The 23,546-nt window shown below is 33.2% G+C and overlaps 1 long non-coding RNA gene across 1 annotated transcript; it reads left to right on the top strand.

Moving 5' to 3' along the window:
* Window positions 1-567: 567 nt before the first annotated feature.
* Window positions 568-11,926, top strand: LOC123673624. The gene is made up of 5 exons (XR_006746517.1): window positions 568-1,613; window positions 10,512-10,804; window positions 10,960-11,181; window positions 11,333-11,554; window positions 11,706-11,926. It is a non-coding gene; the product is annotated as an uncharacterized LOC123673624 (long non-coding RNA).
* The last annotated feature ends 11,620 nt before the right edge of the window (window positions 11,927-23,546 follow it).

The raw sequence follows: 23,546 nt of genomic DNA, 5'->3' as shown, positions 1-23,546 counted from the left end.
GCGGGTGGGGTAGGACTCCACATTTCAACGTTTTCAAGTATGTCTTGACCATTTTTGTATCATGAAGTCGAACATTGTCATCCTGTTTATTCACTTTATCATGTCGGCCGTTTATCTTTCAATGCTCGGCTCAAACGCATTGATTTCGTTCGATAACGATCGTCTGCGATTGTTTCAGTCGGTTTTAACAACTCATAATACACTACGCTGTGCTGGCCCCATCAAATACTGAGCATGACCTCGGAACCGTGAATGTTCGGTTTGGCCGTCAACGTGAATGCATGACAGGGATATCCCTATTATTTTATGCGCTTGCGATTATCGTTATGAACCCATGTTCTGTATTCGATGAGCCTCAGCCGCAGATTTCTCCATATTGAAGCAGAAAATTAAAATCTCCCGCAAATGACTAGAATTTGGCTCGTAAGTTGACATGTTTAAGAGAGAATAACTTTATGATGCAAGTACAAATCGACTAATATTTCGATGGCGTTATGTTTACAAATAACTAACCTTATTGTAGGACATCTACGATCTATTTATTTCGACTACCACTTACCGTTACAGCCATCTATTGTGAAACGCCGGAAGCAAAGTTGTACACCTAATATAAATATTGCTTTTTATCTGGATAATGATATGTGGAAAAAACTTATTCTACCTTTGCCATAATACGGATGAAATATTCACTTAATTCTCTAGAAATGCGATAATGCCCTTAATTTTTTCTCTTTTAGGTCGTAAGTCAACTCATGATCAAAATGATTTTTATCAGTGCGCTAAGTGTTCATTTGCAAATTTTCTTATTTGAATAAAATCTCAAATAATATGCCATCTCATTTTCGACAAATATTATGTGGTCCATGCATGTATATTTTTCTAGAATTTTTTTGATCAAAATCATATTACATGTCATATAGTTAAAGGTATTAATCCAGAACTTGTCGAGAATTTCAAAATTGTTTTTGAATTGTGTCATTTTGTCTTTATTTTGCATTTATTTCCTATTTAAACTCTAATTTTGTTATCCTTTTATTAACCTATATGTACCATGCCAAAAACATTGCGTTTCATCCAATCAAACACGAGATCCAGAAAAATAAAATATCTGAATCGATTTAATGATGTTCATGGATATGAAGAGATGCTAATAGTTATGTCTTGGCTATATTATCATGTATACTAGCAATTCATCTTTGAAAATTTCTAAGTGTTATAAATCTAGAATAATAATATTTCGTGATCCAATTGATGCTGTTCATAGAAAAAAAGATATGCCAACAGTTGTGGCTTATCAATGTTTTCATGAACACCGAAAATTTATATTTCAAAATGTCACTATTCCACTCGTCATCCTAAATAATAAAATTTAGTAATCAAATTGATGACCTTCAGAAATCCCTGTTGCTAGCAATATATTTTTTAAACTTTGTTTCATTTGCCAGGTCGAGCTCCCATTATGTAATTATGCTCTTCAGTATGGTGTTATATAAACGGTGTTTGTTATGTTCAGATATTGATTGATCCCACAGTATGCCGTTCATCATGGATATCGCCTTTCTTTCCTTTATAACTGCACCAAGTGTTCCGTCATGCGCCAGTTTCATACTAAGGTATTTATGATCTAGGCAATAGCTAATTTATTTTTCATCTTTCGGAATAATCTTCTGTGGTATCCCTCCAATGCACATAGATTCAGTTTTTTTTTATGTTCACTTCGAGATCCCATTTTTGTATTCCTCTATAAGTTTCCTCGTGATATAATTCAAGTCTTCCTGATCTTGAGCTACTAAAATTTGGTCGTCTGCAAAGCATAGAGTATATAGCGTTGTTTCGTCATTGGGGGGATTCCCAAGCCTTTACATTTTTTCTCCACATTTTAGGGCTTGTTGTAGGTAGATATTGAAAAGATTTGGCGAGAGCAGCATCCCTGCTTCAGCTCGTTTTGGATATTTGTATGTTGAAGCGTTAACCATAGCTTACTGAGGGGACGTTATCAAAAGCTTTCTGTAGATCAACGTACAGTAGGTGCACTTCTTGATTAACTGCGGTTTTCTTCTCGATGACTTGGGCAATACAATATAGATGGTGTACCGTGACCTTTCTATTCTAAAACCAGCTTGTTCTTCTGCTTCATAGTCCTTATATTCCCGTTTAATTTTATTTCTGAGGAGTCCGACATACATTCTGCTCACTGTGCGGGTTACTGCAATACCTTTGTAGTTCTCGCGATCAACTTCACTTCCTTTCTTGTGGATAGGAGACATTAAGAAATTTTCCATTCACTTGGTATTTCTGAACTATTTATGCAATCTGTAAATATATCTTTCTGAGCTGTTTGTTGAGTTTCTTTGTTCCAGCTTAGACCAGTTCAGCATAAATATCGCTTGGACCAGGGGATCTTTCATTCCTAAAGGACTTGGTTATTTCTTCGATATCTGTAAGTGTGCTCTTCAATGGTGATGAAGTTATGTTTATCGCTGTCGTACTTTCTTCCTCAGTAAAATCTGCTGTCTATTCCGTAAGGAGTTTCTTGAAATATTTTCCATATGTGTCCGTTATAATTGGTTATATTTAGTCCATTTTCTTTTCCGTTCTCATGTTTCTGATCATTCTCCAGCTTTCTGTACTTCTCCTTCCTCCAATGTAGGTGTGGATTCTTTGACAATTCCTTGTCCAAATGTCGTTCTTTCTTTGGCTTATTAACCTTCTCACTCTGGTTTTTGTTGTATTTTAATCTATTTTATCGCTTTCGTTCTTTGTTGTCAGAAATTTGTGATTACTCTTCCTCTTTTCTTCATAACGCTCTCTACCTATTCATCTCACCAGTATGGTTTCGAACTCTTTCTGTTCTTTTCTAATTTTCCGAGTGCCTCTTCTACTACCTCATGAATAGCATTCTTAACGTAGTTGTAGTTGTCTTCAGTTTTATCAAAGATATCCTTGTTCAATTTTTTATCTGAGCGTTTTTGGGACGACGACCTCATCATCTCGTAGTGTAAGCCATCCAAATTGTACAGAACTGGTTTAATTTCATGACTTGATTCCAAGCATTCATGTTTTTTTTTTTGCTTTTTTCATATATGGGTGGGAACAAGGCTTTCAATTTTGAAACATAATGGCCACTGCCGCACGATGGCCCCCTTGATACTCGCACATCTTGTGTAATTATTATATATTTTTTTTTAATTTTGGATTTTGTTTCATCTGTCCTTAAAATCAAATTAAATTTTTCACAACTGTAAACAGTAATAAAATAACTCACAGTTTTTTCAGAGTTTATACAATTTATTATGTTGAATAAACTCATATCTATCTATCTATCTATTCTTGTATATTGTCTCATAATGCTATATATAATCTATGATGGATGTCAAGTTCCGAGTCTGCTGCGTCCAAGTGTACCTACTTAAGTATGACGCGGTGTGAAAAGACTCTGATTGATATTTTCATACTGTTTTGTTGGCATGTTGTTATCAATCTGCATCAGTTATCATTTTGGGTATTTTCGCCGGGTGTTTCCACTACCTTGCTATCGTATTCTCGTCCCACTCTACTGTTGAAATCTTCTAACAACAAAATTTCTCATGTTGTCCCTATGTAAACAATTTTGTCATTCAATGTTTCGAATAATTCATTTTTGTTGTTAATATATACATCGTCGTGGATTCCATATACTCCTAAAATTGTTATCCAAAATCGTTGTCCTTCAATTGTTAGGTTCATCTTTATGAATCGTTGGTCAATGGGCTCCCAAGAGGTAATAATTCTTCTGAAGGTTTTTCGAATCAATATACCCACTCCCTGTTGAGCACTTTGATCTTTTTTCACTCCACTATAATACGGGTCATACCTAATATCCCAAATTCTCTAAGCCTCTACATTTCTTCTTCGTTTCTGTTATGACCGTGATAACCATCCTTGCATTCTGGAGCTCTGCCGTTACCTCAATAGTTTTCTTATAGATCGATCTTTCTATGATTACCACGAGTTTGATTTTTAAAATGTTGTTATTCAACCCAATAAATATAAGATAATGAACTTTCGTAAACAAATTGATGTTGTTTATGGAAATGCTGATAAGCTATAACTGTTGGCATATATTTTTTCCATGAACAACATCAATTTGATTGCGAATTGGTGATGTTCATGGAAATTCTGATAAGCCACAACTGTTGGCATATCTTTTTTTCATGAACAACATCGATTTGATTCCGAAATGGTGATGTTCATGGAAATTCTGATATGCCCAAGTTGTGGCTTATCAGAATTTCCATGAACATCACCATTTCGGAATCAAATCGATGTTGTTCATGAAAAAAAGATATGCCAACAGTTGTGGCTTATCAGAATTTCCATGAACATCACCAATTCGCAATCAAATTGATGTTGTTCATGGAAAAAATATATGCCAACAGTTATAGCTTATCAGCATTTCCATAAACATCAACAATTCGGAATCAAATCGATGTTGTTCATGAAAAAAAGATATGTTATGACCGTGATAACCATTCTTGCATTCTGGAGCTCTGCCGTTACCTCAATAGTTTTCTTATAGATCGATCTTTCTATGATTACCACGAGTTTGATTTTTAAAATGTTGTTATTCAACCCAATAAATATAAGATAATGAACTTTCGTAAACAAATTGATGTTTGTAAAAAATATATGCCAACAGTTATAGCTTATCAGCATTTCCATAAACATCAACAATTCGGAATCAGATTGATGATGTTCATGGAAAATGGCTTATCGATCTTTCTATGATCACCACGAATTTGATTTTGAAAATGTTGCTATTCAACCTAATAAATATAAAATAATGACCTTTCGTAAACAAATTGATGTTGTTCATTGGAATGAAGATATGCCACCAGTTGTGGCTTATCAGAATTGCCATGAACATCACCAAATCGGAATCAAATTGATGTTGTTCATGGAAAAAAGATATGCCAACAGTTGTGGCTTATCAGCAATTCCATGAACATCAACAATTCGGAATCAGATTGATGATGTTCATGGAAAATGGCTTATCGATCTTTCTATGATCACCACGAATTTGATTTTGAAAATGTTGCTATTCAACCTAATAAATATAAAATAATGACCTTTCGTAAACAAATTGATGTTGTTCATTGGAATGAAGATATGCCACCAGTTGTGGCTTATCAGAATTGCCATGAACATCACCAAATCGGAATCAAATTGATGTTGTTCATGGAAAAGAGATATGCCAACAGTTGTGGCTTATCAGCATTTCCATAAACATCAACAATTCGGAATCAGATTGATGATGTTCATGGAAAAATGGCTTATCGATCTTTCTATGATCACCACGAATTTGATTTTGAAAATGTTGCTATTCAACCTAATAAATATAACATAATGACCTTTCGTAAACAAATTGATGTTGTTCATTGGAATGAAGATATGCCACCAGTTGTGGCTTATCAGAATTGCCATGAACATCACCAATTCCCAATCGAATTCATGTTGTTCATTGGAATGAAGATATGCTACCAGTTGTGGCTTATCAGCATTTCCATGAACATCAACAATTCGGAATCAAATTGATGTTGTTCATGGAAAAATGGCTTTAAGATCTTTCTATGATCACCACGAGTTTGATTTTTAAAATGTTGCTATTCAACCCAATAAATATAAGATAATGAACTTTCGTAAACAAATTGATGTTGTTCATTGAAATGAAGATATGCCACAAGTTGTGGCTTATCAGAATCTCCATGAACATCACCATTTCAGAATCAAATCGATGTTGTTCATGAAAAAAAGATATGCCAACAGTTGTGACTTATCAGAATTTCCATGAACATCACCAATTCGCAATCAAATTGATGTTGTTCATGGAAAAAAGATATGCCAACAGTTGTGGCTTATCAGCAATTCCATGAACATCAACAATTCGGAATCAGATTGATGATGTTCATGGAAAAATGGCTTTTCGATCTTTCTATGATCACCACGAGTTTGATTTTGAAAATGTTGCTATTCAACCTAATAAATATTAAATAATGACCTTTCGTAAACAAATCGATGTTGTTCATTGGAATGAAGATATGCTACCAGTTGTGGCTTATCAGAATTGCCATGAACATCACCAAATCGGAATCAAATTGATGTTGTTCATGGAAAAGAGATATGCCAACAGTTGTGGCTTATCAGAATTTCCATGAACATCGCCAATTCGCAATCAAATTGATGTTGTTCATGGAAAAAAGATATGCCAACAGTTGTGGCTTATCAGCAATTCCATGAACATCAACAATTCGGAATTAAATTGATGATGTTCAGGAAATTGAATGCATGCCAACAATTATGGTTGGTCGACATTTTCTTGTACACCACCAATTTATATTTGAAAATGTCAATTTCTACTAAAATAAAGTTTCCTAACTAAATTGTTGTTCATGGAAATGAAGATATGCCAACAATTGTGGTTTATCAGCATTTCCATGAACACCTTCAATTCGGATTCAAATTAATCTAATATACTGGAAATAACGATATGTCAACAGTTGTGGCTTATCAATTTTTCCATTTTCACCACTATTCGTTTCAAAAATATTGCTATTTACCCCAATGAATATAAAATAATGACATTCAGGAATCAGATTGTTGTTGTTCATAGAAATAAAGATATGCCTGGAATTGTGGCTTTTAACATTTCCATATACATCACCAATTCGATGTTAATTTTCTGGATTTCGTGTTGGTTGGATAACAAGCAAAGTCAATACTGAACATGCAGGTCTTTCAGACTTCCTTACATAGTCTTCCTTCAAACCAAATCAGGATAAGACAGTATCAGATCATATTTCCCATTTAAATAACAACAAATCAATTTTATAAATAATTTTGAAATTCTCTACAACGACAGTTCTAGATTAACCTTTGTAAAATCTCTTGAAAGTAGGAACACTCTTCGAAATATTCTTTTGACGGAACATTATTATGCTAACACATTATCCTCACCGAACATTATCAAATAAGAATAATTTGTAAAGTTCTACGTCGATCTTTGATACCACACATCATTTATATCATTATATTCCTACATAAATCAACTCCTCATCAATAATTTTTCTATACTTTTTTATGAATGGTCATTTTTTTGAGTAGATATGTTACATTGATTTTGCAATGATGCTGTTTGCTGCGATGATGTCTTCGTTGCAATAACATCTTGTTATATCCAGCTAAGAACTATTTCATTCCCTCATTTTCACCCTGTTTAAGATGTTTCTAGTTTTTTAATTTCATTTTTCTTCATGAGAATCTAATGGCTTTATTGTCGTCCTCATAATCGCATCGTGTATGGTAAGGGTCGATCAACTTTTTTTCGAAAAGCAAACTGAGTTGAAAAAATTTCATTAGTGATTTGATTGATTGATTGATTCTATCGACAGAAGAATGAAGATGTGCTAGGGTTTGTTGAAATCAGAAATCTTTTATCAGAGATCCTGACTGCTAAACGAGAATATAATTACCTCACAAGAAAACTCTATAGAATCCTGCAAGAGTACTTCAATTCAAAATTTCAACACCATATCGAAAATATTGACAACAACAGTGGAGGGCTACTAAAAAATACAAAAGGCCAGCAATGCGTTAATCTCCGATCAAAAAGACAAATGGAGAATGGGCTAGTTCTGACGAGGAGAAAGCGACACTATTTTCATCACATTTCTCATATAACAGCAATGAGAATGATTCTAAAAGAAGAAATTTCAGAGGCTTGGTGAGATGTTGAGGTGGGTGCGATTTGGGAAAAATTTCATCATTAAGCCGGATATCAAATTTTCATCAAAACAAAAACTTTAGCATTGGATTTGTGTTAATATTATTTTATTTAATTCTGTCGGAATTTCAATCAATTTATAATTTTAGTAGTTGAACGTTTCCGTTTTGTTAGTACTAATAATTATTTATTTTCATAGTCGTAATACAGAGATTTCATTGTAACTTATTATTTTCACACTAAAATTGAAGAGAAGGAATATTATACAATGCGATATAGGTACATTCTCACTTTTCTCTAATTTCGCAATCACTTTATTTTTCAATAAAAAAAAATCATATCCAGTTCCAATATTCAGCTCTATTCATCTGCCATTTTTTACTTTTTAATTTATACGAATCATCACATTTTACTCACTCTTCTTTATTTATCCAATAAGTTCATTTAAATCTAGTTTTGCGTCTTTTCACCTCTGCCTTCATACATATCAGGTAATAGTTGATTGCTTGCGATTTTTTGTGGTATTTAATTTCTTTTAGATTGTCTATTTCTATATTCTTTTTTTTAATTTCTTCATTTTGGCGTACCACAATCAATGACACAATTGTCTTTCATAAATTCTTATTCTGTATGTTTGCTTTTCGCTCCTTTTCTGTCAATATTCTCATTGAATTTCAGATCTTTTCCTTTTTCTTTATTTTGTGCTTGATTTTCGCCTCGTTTCTTTCAATATTCTCATCGAATTTCAAATCCCTTTCTTTACATATTAGGAAAAGTGTATGTGAACTTAGGAAAAGTGTTTTATCGTTTTCTAATAACCATTTAGATCAATCAATAAATGTGCAGCTTATTCTGGGGGATGAGAGTGGTATGATTTTTTTGAGAGCATGAATTTTTCTTTGTTTGAGGAATTTCTGTTAGAGAATGAATACTGGAACCCATAGATCTTCACAATCATGGGGAGGGTGCTTACTTATCGTCATCAAGACGCACATATCGAACTCACTTAGATGGTTGGGTGAGACCAGTGTTCGGCACGTCACTGCGTTTCCAGCATTGAGACAAGAACCCTGCGCACGCCCCTGGATTTACAGTTCGAAGTCAACCGCGATTCGTCTTCGAGATCGAAATCTGAGGTTCTGATTACTCCCAAAATGTCGAGTGCAGTTGTAGGGAAAAAACGTAGGATGAAAACTCATCAATAATTGCCGAATGAAAAGCCAGAAAGTACGATATTAAGTGCTATTGCACACATCAAAGAACGACAGGTTTGCTCCAAAACACAGAAGAATCGGTTCTGAACTTTACTCTCAAACGCAGTTGCATGCCCCACTGATTTATAAGTTTTGCTCTATATTTTAATTCTATCGTGTCAAATATAGTATTATCAACATCACTAAACTAGTCCATTGCAATTCTTTGTGAAATTATGTGTTACTAGAGGAGGAGTATGAAGTAAGTTTCGGAGATGTAAATGTAAATTGTAAATAGTTTTCTATTTTTTTTGAAAAAATTTTGTTTTATTTATTGTATTATGTATATGTATTATTATTTATGTTCAAAAGAGTTATTTGTTTATTTTTGTTAAGAAGAATATTTATTTTTTATATATATTTTTTTATCATATAAATTGTTCGAATATACTCCTGGCTTTTATTATCCCATTTTATATACAAAAATGTTTTTATCTGTCATACCCAAAATCCAAAAATAATTTCATACTTATTTCTATGCGAAGCATCTGCTTCCATTTACGATTCATTTTTTCCAAAACTAAAAAATAACAATTTGAGTTGTTTTGTAAAAGGTAGGTAAGTTAATAGTTTGTTATTATACATTTAACACTTACCGGGCCTAACCAGTAAAAACACATTCTTCTCTATGCTTCAAATTTTGACACGCATCTTTTGAATCTTAGTAGTAACGAGAGAAAAAAGTGGTATGAAGTACACAAACATAATATATAGTGACTATTCAAGTGGCGATAATATTAGGTGAAATGAGCAACCAATGCGGCGGTGAAGTGATCGAGATAGCAGACTTTGTGAAGATATCATCTGAACGTGTACCTATCATATCATTCACGCATATTTGTACATGAGAAATCTGTGTGCAGAATAAGTGCCGTGCTAGCTAACAATCGATCAAAAGCAACAAGGTATTAATGATTCTGAGCTTTTCAATAGGTTGTTACGGTCAAGTAGGTATATTGAGTTTAAGTAGTTTTCTGTGCTTTCCCGAAGAAAACAAAAAAAATAAATAAAAAAAAATTGAGTATTCGTTTCCGATGTCCTTTGAATTTAAAGACACTTCTTGTGATTGATATATCCGCCTCATCCCCCCTTGCATACGCCACTGGTGACTTAATAAACCACAGTGGCCACAAGCTTGGTCTCGTTTTTTATTGGCGGAGCCTAAATATGGCGGCTTCTCGTTTACATTCTCCGTTTACCTGATTTTTGGGATTTATTCAAAATGTAAGGCCCATTTTATTAAGTCACTGTTGTATTCTTCAGTTGGATAAATTTGTTCGATATACAATCAAATACTGTCAGCCTCAATAATTTTGATTTTGACGTGTATCAGTTCAGTCAATTTTATTCAAGTTCTATGGTTCTATGTCCCCATTCGCCATTTTTAGGCTCAATCTGAACGAATTGTCGCCACTGTGTTGTATTAAGTCACTGTACTCTATAAGGTACTTACGATGAATATATAGAGTTTTTGAATGAAATTATTCATTAATTTTCAGATATTCAAGTTGGTTACAAGAAATAATGGAAGCCTTCTCAAACTGAAAAGTCATTGATCTAGAAGATTGAATGTATTCCAGGACTAAATTACATAACTGGTGGATGGATTAATAGAAATAACTACCCTCCATTGAGCTTCCAACTGGTCATCAACCTGAAACCTTCATCCTGTAGTAAAATTAATATACATTGATGACATGAAGATCACATTTTTTTTGTAAAAAGTTTATTACTGTATATCTGGTACTGGTTGTCTAGAAATTCGTGGTAATATGTTACCATTAATGAATGGGTAATTATATAGGTACTTATAATTCAGTACATACAAGAAGAATAAAGTGACTTCAATTGCTTGTGGTTTGCACAACAAAGTTTTCCTATAAATGCCTAGCCAAACTTATCACAGGCGGCTTTCTTGTATTTGAATATTGATTGAATGCATTTCAGGTCTGAATTACATAAATAGTGGATGAATTAATGATAATAACTGCCCATCATCGAGCTTGCAACTGGTCATCAACCAACAACCTGAGACCTTCATCCTATAGTTGAATAATATACATAAATGACACTTATGAAAATTAATTTTTTTTTGTAAAATGTTCATTACTTTATATCTGGTACTGGTTGTCTCGAAATTCGTAGGAATATGTTACCATCAATGAAGAGGTAATTATATACTTATAATGCAGTACATACAAGAAGAATAAAGTGACTTCAATTGCTTGTGATTTGCACAACAAAGTTTTCCTATAAATGCCTAGCAAAACTTATCACAGGCGGCTTTCTTGTATTAGAATATTGATTGAATGCATTTCAGGTCTGAATTACATAAATAGTGGATGAATTAATGATAATAACTGCCCATCATCTAGCTTGCAACTGGTCATCAACCACCAACCAGAGACCTTCATCCTATAGTTGAATAATATACATAGATGACACTTATGAAAATTAATTTTTTTTTGTAAAATGTTCATTACTTTATATCTGGTACTGGTTGTCTCGAAATTCGTAGGAATATGTTACCATCAATGAAGAGGTAATTATATACTTATAATGCAGTACATACAAGAAGAATAGAGTGACTTCAATTGCTTGTGATTTGCACAACAAAGTTTTTCTATAAATGCCTAGCCAAATGTATCACAAAAGGCTTTCTTGTATTTGAATTTTGATTGAATGCATTTCAGGTCTGAATTACATAAGTAGTGGATGAATTAATGATAACAACTGCCCATCATCGAGCTTGCAACTGGTCATCAACCAACAACCTGAGACCTTCATCCTATAGTTGAATAATATACATAGATGACACTTATGAAAATTACATTTTTTTTTTGTAAAATGTTTATTACTGTATATCTGGTACTGGTTGTCTAGAAATTCGTGGCAATATGTTACCATTAATGAATGGGTAATTATATAGGTACTTATAATTCAGTACATACAAGAAGAATAAAGTGACTTCAATTGTTTGTGGTTTGCACAACAAAGTTTTCCTATAAATGCCTAGCCAAACTTATCACAGGCGGCTTTCTTGTATTTGAATATTGATTGAATGCATTTCAGGTCTGAATTACATAAATGGTGGATGAGTTAATGATAATAACTGCCCATAGTGAACTGACGAAAAATCTGGAAGGGACCCGTAGGTACAGAAAAATGAGGCCGACTGAAATAGAACATTTGTGGGAAAGCTTTCTCACTCTTACTCTCTGCCGTAGCGGGAATAGCTTTGATTTCAAATCGAAACTGGCTAGTTTGTATGTTTAATTTTAATTTTTTTATTTATTATGGACCAAAATTGACTATTGTCTCAGTTTTTTGTGTTATTTTGTGATTGGAATAATATTTATTAATAATTCAAGCCATATTAGGGCAGTTGATAATTACGAGTTCGCAATATTCATCGAGATTTCTTTGGGATTTCAACAAAAACTGACTGCTCCGTTTTCTAAACTGTTTGTGTGAGGTGAATCTTATTTTTTCATATTCAGACCTTTTTGAGCGAATATAATCATTTTGATAATTAGAAATTTCTATACTTGACATGACTAAGTATCGAGAAAGATTAAAAAAATGTATCTCATAAAAATGATCCCGCAAACGCTTTGTTTTCGAGATACAGGGTGTTTCTAGTAGTCCTACTTTTTTGTGATGCTTAACCAGTTTATCGAATCTTTATTAATCTTCTCTACAGAGTTGGTAAATAAGTACCAAAACTTATAATTAATTAATTTATCACAGCTTACTAACTGGATCTTTATAATAATTTGGATTTTCCTGAGAATGACTATAGAAAGCTGTTTGAATTTTTTTTCTCGAAATCGATTGCAGATACGACAAAACTACAACAAACCAAAAAGTGTAGTACTGAATCAAAGTATCTTTTTCTAAACTACCAGTTGCTCACAAAACATAATTCTGGGGGAAAGAAGCGGGCACCCTTCCAGAAAAAATTCACCCTGTAGATTTGCATTCATAATTAGAATATCACATGATGAAAACTTTAAATTGGAATATCTATGCCAATTCAAGTTAAATGTCTTGAGAAGAGAAGGTGCTATGAGAAGAAAACTTAAACTTTAGCACCTGTATCTCAAAAACAAAGCGTTTGCGAACTCATGTTATGTAGGACTTTTTTTCATGAAATGATCCGTGAATGTAATTTTCATTTGTACCTTCAATTTAGGAATAACCAGTCGATTAAGTCAATTCTAAACTGATGTCTCCAAAAATAAATTGCAATTTGAATGAAACACAATAAATTGTACAACACAGCCTTGACAATTTTTTGATGCGAATTACTGAGTTCAGGTCTTTGATAACTACATATTGAGATTTTGTGACGAGAATGATACAAAAAACCGAAAACAACAGGTAAGCGTATACCGACGAATGTGACGAATGCAAAAATCACAGACGGCAAATAAGGGGCGATGCCGAGAAAGCGGATAGATAAAGGAAAATTATTGAAACACGATAAGGATTCCATGATTGTAATTGAAATCCGGAAAATTGTTGAGAATCCATTACTTTCCTTTTTTCCATACCCTCTGGATTGAAGAAGTAATATTGAGGGTGTTGTGCTGAAAAATGAGGCAATCAAAATCTCAGGGGGGCCATGGCCCCCCTGGCTCCCCCCTGCGGGCGCCGATGTACATAGCTTGTTCAATAATTCTGCAAAATCCTGTCGGTTTTGCAAAATACATCCATGAATTTATTCAACCATTGGTGAGAAAGATTGAAGTTAAAAAGAAGTATTCATTACGTTGGAATATTCCTCCCAATATGTGGTGAAAAACTAAACTAAATCTTTTAAACGAACGTGTACACATTTATCCAAATTTATCAAATTGGGGCATGAATGAAAGAGCGTCCAAAAGTACCTTTATATCTTCAAATCTGTGATTTCCAAATTTTTATAATCAGCATATCACCTTTTAAACATTTGTTGTCGATGGAGCAGAGTCTGAATAACACATACCAAGTAAAGTCTTTTCTTGCACAGTATTTTTCTCGTGTTTTATTAATATACGAAACATGTTTCTAGACATTGTCCAAACAACAAGAAACGTTCAATATCTCGTTAGTACCTACTTTGAGTACCTACTTTATTATAAATATTACATTCAGACTATAGCAAACTGTTTGAGGTAAGAACTGTTTTTAATGCATAAATGTTCAATGAACTAACATATTTTATTTTAGGAAATGTTGAAATTTGCAAGGAAACACTAAGCTAAAATGAATGTCACCTCTCCCGTAGTGTAGGGTACCTAAATGCACAAATGCAGTACCTACTTTGAGTACCTACTTTATTATAAATATTACATTCAGACTATAGCAAACTGTTTGAGGTAAGAACTGTTTTTAATGCATAAATGTTCAATGAACTAACATATTTTATTTTAGGAAATGTTGAAATTTGCAAGGAAACACTAAGCTAAAATGAATGTCACCTCTCCCGTAGTGTAGGGTACCTAAATGCACAAATGCAGAAACATCGATTTTTTCGCACGATTTTTTCGCACATAAACTTATCAAATTTTAATGGTGTTGGTGTTCATCGATTCTTTGGCGAGTTTTAAATGATTTGTCATATAATTTTAAGCGTTCTTTCCGCATTTAACCTTTGAAATGTGAAAACATAGAAAATCTCAATAACTTTCGGTTCTCGAGCACGCCGCAGAGTTCTCGACCATTTTTGTGTTAGTTTTCGACCACTGATAATAGTGGCCGCTCCACTTGAAAATTTTATAAAAAATTTTAGAGCGAGATGAGTGATTAGTACTTACTTTCGTACCGTACCATCGACATCATCTATCACTCAGATGAGTTTCAGATGAGGTAATCAAGTAATAAACACTCGGAAAGTAAAAAAAAATATTTTGCAAAAGTTTCCACTTTCTATAAATATTTCAAAATAGCAACTCATTCAACATTATTTGGTTATTTTGCTCTCAATATCTATTTAGAAACTAATGAGTAAATGAAATATAAAACACCGACCACCAGTGGTCGAGAATTAAGTACAATCAAATTGCTTCTCGACCGCGAATAAATAAAAGGTAGAAATAAGTGTTTCAACGTTAATTCGGTGGTCGCAAACTAATATACAGAAACTAGATATATAAATGAATCAGGGCATCGAAAAAAAAACGAAAATGATCCAACAGAAATATATCGGTTGAAATAAACAATTATTGAAGTAACAATTGGTTCTCGACCACTTTGGTCGAGAAATAAAAGATAAAAATTCGCGACCGACGAATATTGAACAAAAAAATATACATTTATTCGCTTCTTGATTGAAATACACTAAAAAATGTATCTTATAGTTGATATGGAACAAAATATACACACATAATTCATTTGAAATAAGAAATAATTACCATTTTCTGGTCATATATCACAAAGCACTTTTCTAAGAGAGGACGAGAAAGAACCCTTTCCTATGATAGACGATTATAAACTAATTTTTAGCGCAAAAACTTTGACCTATACCACTACTATGCAAACTATCTTGGAAGGGTAGAATGGTCGAGAACACGTACCGCGAAAATATTTTACACTACATGATAGATTTTTATTATTATTTTATCTCAAATCACGGAATGGTCGAGAACCAGTGCCGGTCGGCTAACCAGTGCATTTACCCTAATTTTCTTGGAAAAATTTCGTAGCAGAAGTTGCTCCATCCTGCTGGAACCATGTTATTTGGTAATAGCCAGGAAAGTTCTGCAAATAAGGGAACTAATAACAATAACCTCACATAATGCTCTGAATTCACAGTTAGTGCACGCCTCCTTTCCTCCTGACATTTCAGCCCATACGGTCACCTCGGTCGAATGAAGATGGCATAGATAAGGGGTTTGTAGAAGAAGGTTCAGATGCATACGTTTCGGATTTGTTGCACTTCAGTCCTCAGTAGCAACACCCCAGAGCTTATTTACGTGACCATTGTTCATTCAGAAATGGATCTTGAAAATCATTTACAAGAAAAAGCTCACATTTCCTAGCCAACAGGTATTTGAAATGGAAGAAGTCCTAGATGTAAGACAGCTGTATGCTCTTAAACTTCTTTCTAACATCATCTCAGGAAAGACAACCTTAAATACGTTACAGCATCAATATTCGACGAGCTGAAGAGATCATACTTACATGCAATAAAAGTATATGCCAGAGAAATTACACTTATCTAGGAACAAAAATTTACAATGTCCTTCCTGATCAACTCAAGAACTTGAAAAGTCTAAGAACATTCAAAAAGAGTTTTAAAGCTTGGTTGGATGGTAAGAACAGAAAGATAATCAGTGACTTGATAAATAATAGTAAATATCAGATGTGAAATAACTTTTTACATTGTGCTTATGAATGATATTTGTTTTTCTCCTGGTATTGTAATTATTTTCTTTTGAATTATCTTATGGAACATTTATTTCAGAATTCTTAATTAAGTTAATATCACATACAGGTCATACCTCATGTACCTCCTTGATGTAAAGTGTTTATTTATGAAATAAACTTTTTTATTATTATTATTATTTTTGTGACAAGGATGGAAGTTTAAAGGCAAAACATTGGTTTTCTGAACTGATTGTATGTGTTTTCTTGTGGTGATTACTGATTTTCAAACAATTTACTGAGTGTTTGTTGGTATTCTGGTGCTTATTTCACTACTAATAAACAATTTTAAGTATCTCTGCTTCTAGTGTAGCTTATAATTGTGTTGTTATATCCAAAAAAGGGTTAGACGTGACATTTCATAGGTAAGAAAACAAGAAGGGATTTATCGTTTATTTAATTGAATATTTTCACAGGCGTCCGAGAAATTGAATTAAATGGGTAATGGAAATATGGAGTGAAGACAAAAAAACCTTCTGCCACAACCGTAATATGTAGTAATCACTACAAAACAGAGGATTATTATGTCAAACTCCATATGGAACCAGAGTTTTGAAGGAAGGAGCCATACAATTATGATATTGAGAACATGTGTTACTGAAAAAATAATTAATACTATACAGCAAATTCCTGCCATTCATAAATACGGAGTTATGAATTTTTGACCATGTTATTCCAGTTTCGAAGCCCTGATTCGAATCTCTTCGTCGGATGTTAATCATAATTTTTTTATATTGATATTTATTATATGTTTTTTTTTCATATGTGCTTGCATATTTGATGATTAAAGGTAATATGATACACCCATGTATCAAATTTGCAGTACTTTTTTAAACCGTTAGAGTATAGAGGAAGATGTATATACTTTTGGAACGTAATGCCCGCCACTCACGGAGCGTTTCTTCCAGCGTTTGGTAGCAAGCGTCGAAGAGATTCCAGTCAGACAGCTCGGGACACGGCCGTACGACTGTAAATCAGAGTATGAACTTAACTGCCCGACTGGAATCTCTTCGACGCTTGCTACCAAACGCTGGAAGAAACGCTTCGTGAGTGGCGGGCATAAGGATGAATTTGTCCTTTAATAGGAAAAATATGGCATTTATCCCCAATAATAATAATAATAATAGTGCTTTATTTCAGATCATATTCATCACAAATTGCTCAGTACATGAAAATGAAATGGAATAGTGTCAAAAAGGAAAAAATATTAACCATATCCTATCATGCAAAATAATCTTCATTTCCATAAGGCTCCAACTCAACTAAATATTTATACAGTTTCTTTTTAAATTTTTTGATATCAGAGATCATAGATATATCTTTTGGCAAAGAGTTGTACATTTTTAAGCATCTGTACTCAGCTTGCTTCTGGCTTGTTGTTAAATTATGCCTAGGGTATATATAATTGTTATTCCTTGTGTTATAATAACTTTTTTGATTTTCATATTTACGAAACATATTTGGATTCTTCTTGATGAAAATAACACATTCTTGAATGTATATTCCATATATAGTTAGTAATCCCAAGTTCTTGAATGTACCTCTACATGATTGATCATACCTCATGTTATTCAGTATTCTAATTGCTTTTTTCTGTAATACAAATAAAGGCTTTATGTTTCCGGATCCATAGAAGATTATGCTGAATCTCAGTTTAGCTTCTATTGTTGCGTGATACACCATCTTCAAGTTGCGTTGACAAATGTATTTCGATGTTATTCTAAACCCATAAATTGCTGTCTGAATTTTTGTACAAAGATTTGTAATATGTTCCTTCCAGTCCAGATGATTATCCATGTGAACTCCCAAAAACTTTGTATGCTCCACAAGTTGGTATTTATTCTGATTAAGTGTTATGGAATTAAGTTCTTCGATACCTGTACTACTTGGAGTGAATAGTACGATTTCAGTTTTTTCTTTATTCAAAAGGAGGTTATTACTTTTGAACCATTCATCTGTTTCTTCCATTTTACTTTCACATATGTTCCTCAAATCTGGATATAAACTCTCTATAATAAGTAGGTTGGTGTCGTCTGCATAGTTAATTGTTGTTGTCTTTTTATTTTCACTGTCTTCGCTTACTGTGTAGTCATTGATATATATTATGAAGAACATTGGTCCAGCAATGCTTCCTTGTGGAATACCCAAAAGCAGTTCCTCCATATTTGATCTTATTACTTCTTCCTCCATTTCCATTTCCACCATCTGTTTTCTCATTGTGAAATATGACCTCACCCACTGCAAGGCAGGTCCTCTAATTCCATATCTTTCCAGTTTCCTCAATAGTTTTTCACTGTCTAAGCAGTCATATGCCTTGGTTAGGTCAAGAAATATTCCCATAGCTAGGTCTCCACTTTCAAATGCTTCAACTATTTTATTAATAAATTTGTACACTGCTGTTTTTGTAGATTTTCCTTTTGTATAACCATGCTGATTATCACTGAGAATTTCATTTTTCAATAAGAACTCCATTAATTGACTACAGTATATCATCTCAAATATCTTGGAGAAACTTGGCAGGATACTTATAGGCCTATAGTTATTAAAGTCATTTATATCGCCCTTTTTATGTATTGGTTTCACAATTGCAATTTTTAATTTATCAGGGAAAATACCATGTTTGAGAGAGTTATTAATGATATGGGTCAAAGGTTCAATTTTTTCTTCTGCTGTTTGCTTAATTATGTGATTTGATATTTCGTCATATCCACTGGAGTGTTTATTTTTCAAAGATTTTATAACCTCTTTGATTTCTACTGTGGAAATTTTCTTCAAACGGATGGATTTATCTAATTTTCCAATTTTTTCATCATTATTAGTGTTCACTATGCTTTCTGTTGAAATTATACCTGCCTTTATGAAGTGATTATTCATTTCATTTGCGATATCTTGTGGATCTCCATCTACTTCAATACATCATAAATGTGAACATCGAGAATTGCATTATTTTTGATGGCGCAAAAAACATTGAAACTCCAGGTCTCTTGAAAGTTCCGTTGTCTGAAGTGGTGGTTGATCTCTTCATCCCAATAATGACTGTTATGCCTATTGAAAGAACCATTCTTTGTGAATTTAGATTCATCTGTCCAAATTATACAGTCCAAAAAGTTTTAATTCTCTTGAAATCGAATCATCATAGCTTCGCAAAACTCTGTTTTCCTGACGAAATCAGTTTCCTTCAAATGCTGTACCCTATTGAATTTATATGGGTGCATTTTATGTTTTTTTAATATTCTCCAAACACTCGATTGAGATAATCCCAGATCAATCTCGGCATCTTTGAGAGAATTTTGAGGATTCACACGAAAATATGCAAGAACTGTAATTTCGTTGTTCTCATCTTCTACTACACTTTTTTCTCTGGGTATAGTTTTCTTATAGTTAGACCATTTTTGAGTTCCTCCCAACGAGACCTTTCATTTGACTACCATATCAGACTTTTTATTTTTTTTTGAAATCCCAAAAAACTGCTATAACTCGAGAACCGTTGATCCCAGATCGAAAGTTAGACCATTTTTGAGTTCCTCCCAACGAGACCTTTCATTTGAGTACCAGTCAAACTTTTTAATTTTTTTTTGAAATCCCAAAAAACTGCTATAACTCGAGAACCGTTGATCCCAGATCGGAAGTTAGACCATTTTCATCATATTTTCATCAGTTAAAGTTGATTTAATTTGAAAATAAAAATTTTAAATTGTTATAACTTTTTTATAAACAATTAAAAAAAAAAATTTTCTCTAGAATTAAAGTTTATAATCATATAAGTAATTTAAAAAAAAAAATTATGAGTTTTTTCAATTTTTCAACAACTTATGATTTTTTAAAGTTCCTGTTATCATCCCCTAGCTTCTAGCTACCCTATCTCAGTTAATTTCAATTTTAGGAAAAACAGTTATGAAAACATTTTTATGTAAAATTTTACGCTCTACAACTTTTATTCGAAACTTTTTTTTCTAACACTTACCATTTCCCCAAAATTTAAAAAAAAAACACTTTTTTTATTTTTTTTTCACCCCTTCTCGGGGGTGAATTTAAAAAAACCGTTCACAGTTCGTTTTTAGATGCTTCAAAGTAACTTATATCGAAAATTCAAGTTTTAACCTCAAAATTCGTATTTCATTGATCATTTTCTTGGACTATAATAACTACAAAATTTTCGACAACTGTAGGGGACAAAATCCATACCATACGCCAAAATTAGCACAATTTATCTGAATAAGAAAATATCCGTCGGACAAATAAGTGACTCACAGGAAAAACTCAAAATATCTCGAAAACTGAATGGGCACAAATTTTTTTTATGCGGCAAAAATTGGTACAGAATGGGCACAAAATACCCAAATGAAAAAATTTGAAAGTTTTCATGTATGAGTCACAGCGTCAAGTTGGTGACTCACGGAAAAAAACTCGAAATACCTCGAAAACTTAATGGACACAAAATTTTTCATTTCCGGCAAAAATTGGCACAAAATGGGCACAAAATAATACCCAAATAAAAAAATTTGAAAATTTCCATGTTTGAGCCACAGCGTCAGGTTGGTGACTCACGGGAAAAACTCGAAATATCTCGAAAACTGAATGGGCACAAATTTTTTTTATACGGCAAAAATTGGCACAAAATACCCAAAACAATTTGATACCAAAATTCTGGGAGTGGATCACCAACTTGACGCACCTTTCAATGACTTGTAAAGAATGAAATTAGTGCCCCGAAATACCTCTTTTTTTGTTTTTTTATGGTATCCTCTTAGATTAAATATTTATTTGATGAAATACATATCTTATTGCTCATGTAAAAAAAGAAGTATTCATGCTTATTATCACGTGATGCGAAACGTTTCAATTGGGTTAACTTGCAATGACGTCAATTTTAAGTAAGCACTTGTATCAATTCCTTTTTCTTCCTTTGTATCTACTAGTTTTGATGCAGTTTTTCTAAAGATTCATTGCCTCTCTGGAAAAGTCATTGAAAAATTTAGGTTATTGAAAATAATATTGAATTCTTACTTCGGGTAGATTGCTGTTCTAAGAATTTAACGAATCAAAGTAATATTTAGAATGAAATACTATTATTGAATAATGAGTTAATAATTAGAAAAAGTTTTCAACATTATACGAATCATTTTATTCTACTTTTCAGAATCCCAAATTCAAACGACGCCAAGGAGGCCCAAATCCTCCGTCAAACGTAAGTACGATTTCCATTTCAAAAAAGTAGGTACCAGCAATATAAGTTAGAAATCAGATTTTTAAATCCCCGTCTTATTATATGGGAATACGTCTAGTATTCTCTAAAGAACCTCATTAAGGCAATTATCATTTCTTGTCGAGACATGTTATGCCAAAAATTAATATTTTTCAAAATGCTCTGCATTTCATGTTTTGTAGGGGGTCTGGCAGATTACTTCTACGCAAACCCACAGTTCCAAACCGGTGTGAATTTGGCAGACCGTTTCCAGACTGTTTGACGGAAACACCCGAAGGCGGTGACCAGTGGCGTGCGGCAAAAAAAACGATTTATTATGGAACTATTCACTAGATCGAATAGAAATTTAAGGGGTGGGTTCCGTATAGTATTCAGAGTATCCGTTGGAGGAAATATTGATTTTCTATAGATCTCGGGATATTTTAGCAACGTTTTCATTCAAATTATCATCAGTCTAACTTGAAAAATTTATATCTACGGAAGTACGCGTCGAAGCATCACCATATTCGGAATGTAGATTACTATTAGCGATGTGAATGAACTGTGAAAAACTAATTGACTTACCTAGGGATCCAGGGGTAGATTTTTCAACCCTTAAATTTCGAAAATTCGTAACTTCGGAAATACGCGTCAGAGCATAACCATATTTGAAAAGTAGATTACTATTAGCGATGTGAATGAACTGTGAAAAACTAATTGACTTACCTAGGGATCCAGGGGTAGATTTTCAACCCTTAAATTTCGAAAATTCGTAACTTCGGAAATACGCGTCGGAGCATAACCATATTTGAAAAGTAGATTACTATTAGCGATGTGAATGAACTGTGAAAAACTAATTGACTTACCTAGGGATCCAGGGGTAGATTTTCAACCCTTAAATTTCGAAAATTCGTAACTTCGGAAATACGCGTCGGAGCATAACCATATTTGAAAAGTAGATTACTATTAGCGATGTGAATGAACTGTGAAAAACTAATTGACTTACCTAGGGATCCAGGGGTAGATTTTCAACCCTTAAATTTCGAAAATTCGTAACTTCGGAAATACGCGTCGGAGCATAACCATATTTGAAAAGTAGATTACTATTAGCGATGTGAATGAACTGTGAAAAACTAATTGACTTACCTAGGGATCCAGGGGTAGATTTTTCAACCCTTTAATTTCGAAAATTCGTAACTTCGGAAATACGCGTCGGAGCATAACAATATTTGTAATGTAGATTACTATTAACGATGTGAATAAACTGTGAAAAAATGATTGACTTCCCTAGGGTTCCAGGGGTCGAAAAATTCAATCCTTGATGACAAATACACTAGGTATTCAGCATAGGTAGCTATAATTGTTAACAGCAAGCTCTTCAAATTCAAATATAACGATTAAAGAAACGTGAGGTTAAACGCTTGTCATAAAATTGGCCCGCAATACCTATCTCGTTCGGAATTCCTAAACACTAACAAATGAGAGTTTTCACGAACGCATTCGTTTATTACCCTCAAGTTATACAAGCATTAGTTTACTGAGAGTGAATTGAAAGCGAATGCAGTACAGTATTTGGAATTACCCCAATTTGTACCTTCTGCAAAATTCTTGGAATTTCGAACTAGGGTTGTTTTGGATCACTTTTGTGCCACCCTGACAATGCGACGCCTTATGATAATTGTATTTAAAAATCTCTATCGGATAATAAAAGAATTCCAAATTATTTCGAATAATCAATCCATTTCTAGTGATAGCATGGGCATTCTTTATAGCATTTTTTATGATTTCATATGAGTTATTAATTTCGACAATGTCATGTGTCAGAAATTGAAATCAGCGATTGCCTAAGCCTTGATAAAGAAAATTATTTGTGCTTGACCATTACATAAGTGTTAGTTATACTCAAGAGGTCTTTCAAAAATTATCAGTCTAAATTGCA

Source organism: Harmonia axyridis, chromosome 2 (assembly GCF_914767665.1).
Source record: "Harmonia axyridis chromosome 2, icHarAxyr1.1, whole genome shotgun sequence".
Lineage (NCBI taxonomy): Eukaryota > Metazoa > Arthropoda > Insecta > Coleoptera > Coccinellidae > Harmonia > Harmonia axyridis.
Note: the sequence above shows the minus strand (reverse complement) of the source record. Positions and strands in the feature narration are given on the sequence as shown.